We start from the raw sequence: 10,300 nt of genomic DNA, 5'->3' as shown, positions 1-10,300 counted from the left end.
AACGGTTGAAATTTTAAATATTTCATCGATGGTATCTTTAACAACAAAATTCTAATGACCGTTGTTGTTCAATCTTGAACGCTGCATTCTAGAAATCATTAGGAATCTTCAGGAAAGATATTAGTTTCAAAGACGTACAGAACTTTGATCTTCAATGTAGGATCCTCTAACTGTAATGCACTTGTTGTATCACACGAGACAGTTCGTGGAGATCCTATGGGAGTCTTCCAATGTGAAGGTGTTCAGAGCCTTTGTTACAGCCTGCCTTCCTCATCTTAAAAACGACTGCTCCTGAAGTTATCATTCAGCCTGGTGAAGAAGGCCATGTGGTGGTAAGGATCAGCATTTTTGCATATCTCTGTCAAATATTTGGTATCTAGGATGCTCGTTACTGATCACTCTAAAAAGAAACTTTGCATATATTCTACCCACGTTCAGATCTTCATGAATAATTCAGCGTACAGTTCCTACACCAACTCCAAACTGTATGCTTATCATTATAGATACACGACGGCTTTCAGTCAGAAAATTGCGAATTTTCTCACCCAGCTCTGTCGTTATGACGTACCGCTTCATCCCATGCCTCTCACCATCTCTCGCCTCCATTCTGTCATTCTTGAACTTCTTGTGCCAACGAAGCAGTTAATCCATGAGACATCTGGAGCATTTTATAAATTTCTGTAATGGATTTGTCCAGTTTAACACAAAACTGTATTGCACAGCGAGCTTCCAAACGTTCTGGCTACATTCTGCAGGCTAGTCAGCTGTGACAAGCCGTGTTTAGTAGGGTGTGTTCGAAGTGATGTTACAGTCATCTTCAATTTGCAATAACGAAAGTTGGCAGATCTGCTTGAGAGACGTTTAGTAATTATGTAATAAAATTACAATAATGCAAGACAGTTATAATTGCCTCTAAAAAAATTTCAAAACATTGGAATGCACCTCATACAACGTCGAGGTAAAAGCAACTTTGCTAATAACGTGGCAATGGTAGAGTTTCTAGCTGCTAGTTGAACCACTGAGAATTATAGTAAAATTTCTAGTCAAAGTGTACACCGCCATGTTCATAAGTAGGAACATATCTGCAGTTCTAGATATGCAGTACATGATACAATGGCAGAACAGTCATAGTTTCAAAGCTTTGGTTCACAAGCGTTAAAGCTTTATATTTATAAATGCAGGAAAACGTAACATGTAGACAAAGAGAATTCCAGTGATACGATGTTTTAAGTACGAAAGGATGGGCAGCGTTGTTCTTGGCGTGTCATATGACAGAAATAAAGAAGTGAAACAAGTAGGTTCCCTTGACTTAAATGCTGCTTCGTTTCTGGGTCGTAGCCGTAGCATCAGCTTTCGTCACCAATGATGACCTTCAAGATGAGGTTCGGATCAACTTACAACTGTTCTTTCAGTTCATGACACGCATTCAGTCGTGACTGCTTTTGATCTTCCAAGAGCAAGAGAAGCACAATTTTTGTTGCAACTCTTTTCATTCGCAATTCCTCGCTCAAAATTCGGTGGCAGCAGCTCCAGGACACACCAGTCATATCAACAAGTTCTTCAATTGTCCGGCGACTGTTCTCCTAGATATGTTCATGAATTTTCGTGATGTTTTCATTCGTTCGGGATGGGTGGAGGTGACGGTCGCTCTGAACGAAGTTCGTCTTCAAGCAACAAATGACCATTACTAAAGCGTGAAAACCACTCGTAAACTTGTGTTTTGCTCATCGCAGCGTGCTTGTAATTTGTTTGAAGCGTGACAACTATTTTGGCCGCAGTTTTATGGACGATTTAGCGAAATGCTAATGCGTATACTAAGAATTAATATAAACATCTTGGCGCAATGTAATATCATAAAGGAAATATTTAATCCTCACTATCTATCTATCTATCTATCTATCTATCTATCTATCTATCTATCTATCTAACTATCTATCTATCTATCTATATATATATATATATGGGAGAATATACGAAAAAACAACAACAGACGAGGACAGGTGGTGTAAATAACAAAAGGAGGTATTAGTATGACGCTCGGGAATACGGAAAGTCTTTGACGTTTCGAGCTACGCTATTCAACAGAAAGAATACGGAGACAAGGAGAAAAACACGGAGAAAAAAAATTGAATAGTGTTCAGTCAACGGTCAATCATAATAATGGCTGATCAATATATATATATATATATATATATATACTTTATTTAAAAGCAGCAGAAATATAACTTATATTTCTGCTGCTTTTAAATAAAGCATATTACTCTACCTCTGGTATTTGAGTACTCTTTTTTCCACCTTGTTGCACATTTCATGTGCTTACTCCGGTATATATATATATATATATATATATATATGTGTGTGTGTGTGTGTGTGTGTGTGTGTGTGTGTGTGTGTGTGTGTGTGTGATTTTCTATTTGAGCTTATTTCTCACCGCTTGAAGTTGGAGGCTTCAAAAGCATTGCGACCAGATGCGATCAGTAATGCAGGTACCAAAATCAAAAACTGATGCTGTGAACCATTAGATCAGTTCAACTTTTCACGGTGGTTAATCAGCATGACCGGTCGTAAGCAAATAATAACTGATAAAACAACATATATGTGTTTTTGTGCTTGTCTCTGTGTGCATGAGTGTTGACTGTTGAATTAAGATCTCACCGACGTCAAATTTTCTAAAACTCCCTTCCTCCCTCTCTCTCTTTCTCTCTTCTGCTTCTCTCTTGAAGAAAATGGCTGTAGTCACACCTGGAGAACAATGTGCTCCACTAGATTCAAAACGCAGTACAGAATCTCTGTGTGTATATATATATCAAACTCTCTCATGCACCAAATGTCAATTCCTGAAGTAAAATTCATGAAGTAAAATTGTGTAGCAACACCAAATGGCGGTGCCCCAGCATGGCCACAGCTCATGAGCTGAAACTAGATAAAATGAAATAAAATGAATATATATATATATATATATATATATATATATATATATATATATCAATGGACACCCTCGGAGCTGATAAGAGTTGAGTGTCCAAATTTCTTTATGGGTTGGATTCACAACCCCTAACTTTCTTGGATTTTATATATACGGTATATATTCATATGTGCGAGTGAGTGTGTCTATGTGTGTGTGTGCCTATGTGTGTATGTCTATGTGTGAGAGTCTATGTGTGTGTGCCTCTGTGTGTATGTGTGAGTGTGTATGTGTGTTTGTGTGTGTGTGTGTGTGTATGTGTGTGTGTGTGTGTGTGTGTGTGTGTGTGTGTGTGTCTGTGTGTGTGTGTGTTTTAACTATGTGTCGCTGTTACACCCTCGAGAATAATGTATGAACAGGTATGTTGAGAGTCTAGTGTCACGAAAGTATGGCGGCACGCGTTATTTGTATAAAGCCGAATAAAAAAAAAAGCAACCGAAATAATAACATTAACATAAAACAATAAATGTAAGACAAAAACACAATGTAAAAGAAAACAAAACAAAACAAAGCAATACAGTGCATTACAGTAATTGAATTCAGTATATCAAATGAACCCTTTTCCACAAGTTTACAGTTTAATAATGCATTACATGACTAGAGTTAGTTGAAGCTAAACTGGAAAACAATATGGACTTCCTTTTTATTTTATTATGTTTTTCCTTTTAGATTGTTTCTGTTGGCTTTTATTTTATTTTATTTTACTTTATTTTACTTTATTTTTTTGTTGTGTTTTGTTTTGCTTTTTTTTCTTCCCATCACCCGTTCTGTGATATTGCACATTGATGTTCGTATTGCTATTGCAATATCTACTTCAATTATTTTACCTCTCCCCGCCACCACCACCACCACCACCACCACCACCTCTCCCGCCAACCTCACCATCATACTCATACATACATATCACACGATGAAGAGACAAGAGAGTATCGGAGATTAATAAAGAACGCGCAAAAAGAATATACATACACACACACACACACACACACACATATATATATATATATATATATATATATATATATATATATATATATATATATATATATATATATATGTATGTATGTATGTATGTATGTATGTATGTGTATATATATATATATATATATATATATATATATATATATATATATATATATATATATATCTGTGTAGTAGAGAACTAATAAAATAAGTGAGTGTATGACACTATCGGAACATTGAATTCTTTCAGTACCGAGAAATATATTTTCACTTTACTTGTTCTTATTACTTCCCAATATTCTCGTTTCTTTGACTTGTCATCATCTTCCTATTCTTGTCTTCTTTTCATTTTCATTTTCGTTCGTTTTCGAATTTGCTTTAACTGTCTCCATGTTTCTTTTTGACCGTTTTTTCATTTCGCAAAAAAATATACATCTTTATACATATCTGCACAACACACAAGCTCGCGCACATACACAGGTATATGCATGCATACATACATGCATAAACACATAGAAACACACACACTCATGCACGCACAAATACCCTCACACGCACAAACACACACACACACACACACACAGACATATATATATATATGGAGGTATATATAGATATATATTACAAAGTTTTTCTCTAACGCTTTTGTTACTACTGCTACTATTACTACTACTGTTGCTGCTTCTTCTACTACTACTACTACTACTACTACTACCACTACTACTACTACCACTACTACTACTACTACTACTGCTACTGCTACTGCTACTACTACTACTACTACTACTACTACTACTACTACTACTACTACCTGTTGGTTTCTTACCTTTATCATTTCGTTAATTTTTTAATATATGTGACTTTTATCTCTATTTGTTAGGTTTTTTTTTTATTACCTTAGGCAAGGTGTGTCGTTTTTCTTATTAATTGTTAGCGTGACCGAAAAGAAAAGAGAATAGAAACAGGAAGGAAATTATTACCAAAGGACAAAACAAACAATATAAGGCTGCAATGTTAGTCGCAGACAGCATAATTTCATTGCTTAGGGTTTGATAAAATTGAGTACCAATCAAATACTTAAGGACGAAATAATTGACCAAACGTAAAGCGTTCCTCCAGTGTAACAAGCCAATGTGTTTCACTGCTCCTACTTCAAGGAGACGAAATACCTTGCCGTATACATTTTGGATCCTTAGGTTCTGAGTTCAATATCACCGAGGTTAACTTTACCTTTCATACTTCCGTGGCTGCGAAGCAAGATGAGGACGCCTAAAATTTTTGTCGATACACAGGACAATGTAAAGGCCGTCTTGGTACTTCACTTAGGGCAGTACAGGCCGTTGTAAACTTAATACCATAACAATTTTTTTATATATATTTTCAGCTCAGAGCTGCGGCCATGCTGATGCACCACCGTTTAAAAGTGTGGGACGCTTACAGCACCTAGGTTTCCCAAGCGGTAACCCATCTAAGTACTCACTAGGCTCGACGTTGCTTAACTTCGGTTATCGGACGAGAACCGGTGCTCTCAGCGTGATATGGCCGTAAGTCCTTATTGTTAGTAACTTTATAACGGCCTATTCTGCGTTGACACTACTATCATGACAATGGCAACATGCAACGAGCCAGCGAGAGAACTTCCACCTGGTTACTCAACCTGCGAGAAAATGTAACCAAATCTTCCTCAAATTATACACTACCGTGTTAAATAAAGAAGGGTACGTCAGTCAATTAAGGTCTTGCAATAACATATGGGAGGTAGCAATTATGTTATATAAATGATCGTTAATTAATAAGGATTTCGGTTGTCCTAGATCTGTTCGAATTATTAATATTATAGATGTTCCTAATGAAGCGATCTTGTGGAATTGTTATGACGCCGGGAAAATGCTTAGCGGCATTTCCTCTGCCTTTACGTTCTGAGTTCAAATCCTGCCAAGGTCGACTTTGTCTTCCGTCGATTCGAGGTCGATGAAATAAGTACTAGTTATGCACTGGGGTCGATATAATCGATTAGCCTCCCTCCAAGAGTTTATGGTTTTGTGCTTTTAGTAGAAAACGATATTATGGATGTTATCAATGAAGCAAACTGGCGGGATCGTTAGCATGCCGAGCGAAAAGCTGTGTGGCATTTCGTACGTCTTTGCGTTTTGAGTTCAAATTCCTCCGAGGTCGACTTTGCTTTTCATCATTTCAGGGTCGATAAAATAAGTACCAGTCGATGAAATAAGTACCAGTCGAACACTTGGGTCAGTGTAATCGACAAGTCCTCAGTCCCGAAATTACTGGCCTTGTGCGAAAATTTGAAATCAGTATTATAGATTATTCTAATGCGATGAGCTAGCAGAATCATTAGCAACCGGTGAAAGGCGACGAGCTGGCAGAAACGTTAGCACGCCGGGCGAAATGCTTAGCAGTATTTCGTCTGCCGTTACGTTCTGAGTTCAAATTCCGCCGAGGTCGACTTTGCCTTTCATCTTTCGGAGTCGATAAAAAAAAGTACCAGTTACGCACTGGGGTCGATGTAATCGACTTAATCCCTTTGTTTGTCATTGTTTTTCCCGTCTATGTTTAGCCCTCCTGTGAGCAATAAAGAAATAAGAAACGTTAACACACCTGGCGAAATGCTTAGCGATATTTCGTCTGTCTGTATGTTCTGAGTTCGAATGCAGCCGACAGCAACTTTGCCTTTCATCCTTCTGGGTCGATAAAATAAGTTATTCACTTATTTTTGAGTACTGGGATTGATATAATCGACTTATCTCTTCCCACAATATTGCTGGTCTTGAACCAAACTTTGAAATCAATGTTATTGATGTTCCTAAGATCCGTTGAAATTTCAGAAATGAAGAATAAAGGCCTAATGTCTTTGGGGTATAGGTCAACAGTGGAACGCTTTTGATCATAGATCTTCTCGATCTGGTGGTAAACAGTAACAACATCAGTAACAGTAGTGGCAGTAGTAGCAGCAGCGAGAATGTGAAAAACCATCGACTGAAATATCTATTGCTGCCTCTTCTCTGATATATTAGTGGCAGTTTCTTTGCCGTTATTACAGCAGCAACAACATCGACAAACATCACAGAAGCAACAGCAAACAACAACAATAACTCAGACACAATCCATCAAGTGGAACCAAAATACTAAACTTAACTGTTATAATGTAGTAGAATCGCACAATGCTGTTTATACTGAATATTAGGAAGTGACAAAGAAGACGCATGCGTTTCGTGAATTGACATTTCAGATCATTGCAGACTCCGATACTTTGTTTCGTGATGAAGAGACAGAGAACGGTAAGATACGTCAAGCGGTAAAATAACAAAAGCTTTCGACAAAGATAACTCAGGTGGGAGAATTTGATCGATAAAATAACGTGGTTTCCAGTCTACACCATAGCCATCCTCTGAATGGTCATGACCTTGTGCAAAATAAAATATGAGAAATACTTATTGTTGTTGTTCATATTGTTTTTGTTAATGTTATTGCATTTTTTCTTTTTTTTATTCTTTTTTTCTTTTGTTTCTGTCGCTGATTGTTTCCGCTAGCATGGCTCTGTTGTGAAGTAGTAGACTGTGCAGCCACGTAGTTTCGAGTTCAATCCCATTGCTCGGAGCGTTATGTAAGTGTCTCCTACTACAGGCCGGTCAGCCAATACTGTGTGAGAGAATTTTATAAACAAAAGTTGTGTGGAAGCCCATCGAATGTGTGTGTGTGTGTGTGTGTGTGTGTGAGAACATATATACGTATAAATATATTTATATATATATATATAAATATATATATATATATATATATATATATATATATATATATATATATATATATATATATATATATTTATATATATATATATATATATATATATATATATATATTTATATATATATATATATATATATATATATATATATATATATATATATACGTATATGTGTGTGTGTTCGTGTGTGTCTGTGTCTTTGACGAGTGTTGGTTTGGTTACGTCCCCGTTACTTACCGTTTCAGCATAAGGGATCGGTAGGATAAATGCCAGATTTTAATTGACAGAAACAAGTGAAAGATAATAGACAGAAAATCGTGAGATGTGAATGAGCAAGCTCAAATGGAAAACTATTCCGGCCGTGGCTGTCCAGTTTTGCTTATTGCAGTTATTCTCGGTGTTATTGCTGGAATTATTATCGCTACTGCTAACGTTAACTTAATCATTGTTGCTGACAGAATACAGTAAATGGATCTCCGTCGGTTTCGATGACCAGTAATCAAATTGTAAGTGGATGACTAATCCGCAATTACGTGTCTCAATACCGCAATCTTCACGCAGAATTAGCATGAAACGCTATGTGATCATGCTGAACCTTTGCCATGAGGTTACAACGAAACCTACTGGCTTCCGAACAGTTGCCATCTAACCAATTTCACTGACAAATCTAAGGCATATAACATAGGCCCGATTTTCATTCAGTAAAGTCGAACGTAAGATCTCATGATTTCGGAGTGAAAGTCTCAACCGTTCGACTAGGCTATGTATATAGCGTATAAGATTTTTTTCATCTCCTTCCCACTGACTAAACTACAAAAAAGAAAAAAAAAGGCAAAAATTTTAAATTCGTGTGCTAAATGTTATTTTCTCATTGTTTTTGTTGTTATTGTTCTTTTCTGTTACTGGTGCTGCAACAATCACTGCCATTATTGCTCTTACTAGTATCGATTTGGCTTCATTGTTACTGCCGTTGTTATTAATTTTGCATCTTATTATACTCGCCGGTTGTCTTAATCTTGTTATTCTTGCTGTTGTTCTTGATATTGTTGTTAATGTCATTATTGTTATTTCTACTGTTGTTACTGTTTTGCTTCTTCTTCTTGTTATTGATCTACTAGTAACCTTGGTCTTTTTTCACGTTTTTGTTTTTCCTCAATTTTTTTTCTCTCAGTAGATACCCGTGTCATAAATTAGTTTGTGTAGTAATTTTAGATGCTTATTCATACAAGAGATGCAAGTGAGATTATGTCTTTAACGAAACAATATCTAGTAAGCTTAATACTTCTTTGATCATTAATGTTTATATTTTGTAATTTTTTAACGTTGTTTCTTTCATTTAAAACGCAGGGTGGTAGAGAATTGATGTTTTTCGATAGCTGAGTGCGAAGATCAGTCCCCATGTATACTCTACAGGGGTCTTTCAGACAGGATGGGCGAAGGGGATTACATCAATGACTCATTCGTTGTTAAATTAGCTTTGACTGAGCAGAATTACCATCATAAACTTTCCAACTGTGATAATCACTCATCAAAACTATTGTTCATTTTTAAGACATTAATGGGAGATTTGAGAGAAATTGTGATGCTGTTTCTCACAAATCGATCCAAAATATAGTGGAATTTAAAAACGTCGATGAAAGCCCGGTATAAAACGGAAATACCTGTCTTCAGTCTTTTCGACCTTGTCCATTATCCAGCCTCTTTCGCTTCAGCCGCCAGACAGAGAAAAACTGCCTTCCTTCACGGTCAAAATTAGACAGGTATGAGTGCGAGCGGGACAGTTTCGTTGTTCAGTGTCTATCTCGTGCCGACCCGGGAGACAACACAGTCATGCCTGGAGAATTTATCCCACTACTTAGGTAGCACTGCCAGGCAAGGGGTTTCTATAAATTATCCATAAGTTCTGGATCGAATGTTCGCTTGAAAAAAATTGCTAGATAATCGTCTTCATGAGCAGCGTTTCCTCGAAGATGGTGTCACTCTTGCCCGCCAATAAGCTTTATAGAAGCCCATGTTAAAATTTCTACAGACTGATTTGCATGATTGGTAGAGAGCTGTAAGCATCCAACAACAGTTTAGGTTCCACGTGCCTTGCCTCGGATTAGATTCATCCAAGATTGCAGCTATGTCAAAGAGACGATCTGTGGAAAAAGAGTGTCTGAAAAAGGGTGACCACAACTGCTTCTGGAAAGTCGTAACCTTAGCACGTGTCTGTATACCATTACCCACGGCATGCCTAGTTCTCCATGCAAAGGATGTTGGCATCAAATAGATTGTTCGATCAACGGAATCCGTCTCCTCTAGAAAAAGCAGAAGAACAAGCGCTCCAGTCAAGTCAACCATGAAGCGGGACAACGTACAATGATCAGGTGATATTAAATGATGGATGAGGTGTAGCCGTTCACCACGTCCGTCTTACTATCTGGTGATGGATTCCTCTCAAACATTCATGATTGATAATTGTCACTCTGCTCATCAATTTCCTCAGTTCTTATCCACCTGGAGGTTTGAACCAAACCAGACCCCGAGCAATTTAACCGCTCCTTCCACACAGGCCTCCATAATGCTGTCAAGCAACTTGGTCATGCCTCTCTAACTACAGAACTGCA

The 10,300-nt window shown here is 37.2% G+C and overlaps 1 pseudogene; it reads right to left on the bottom strand.

Annotated features, from left to right (window-relative positions):
- Positions 1–5,359: 5,359 nt before the first annotated feature.
- Positions 5,360–5,478, bottom strand: LOC128247485 (5S ribosomal RNA; annotated as a pseudogene).
- Positions 5,479–10,300: the final 4,822 nt, after the last annotated feature.

This window comes from Octopus bimaculoides, chromosome 3 (genome assembly GCF_046866305.1).
Source record: "Octopus bimaculoides isolate indiv1 chromosome 3, ASM4686630v1, whole genome shotgun sequence".
In the NCBI taxonomy this organism is placed as follows: domain Eukaryota; kingdom Metazoa; phylum Mollusca; class Cephalopoda; order Octopoda; family Octopodidae; genus Octopus; species Octopus bimaculoides.
This window is presented reverse-complemented; position numbering and strand designations above follow the sequence as displayed.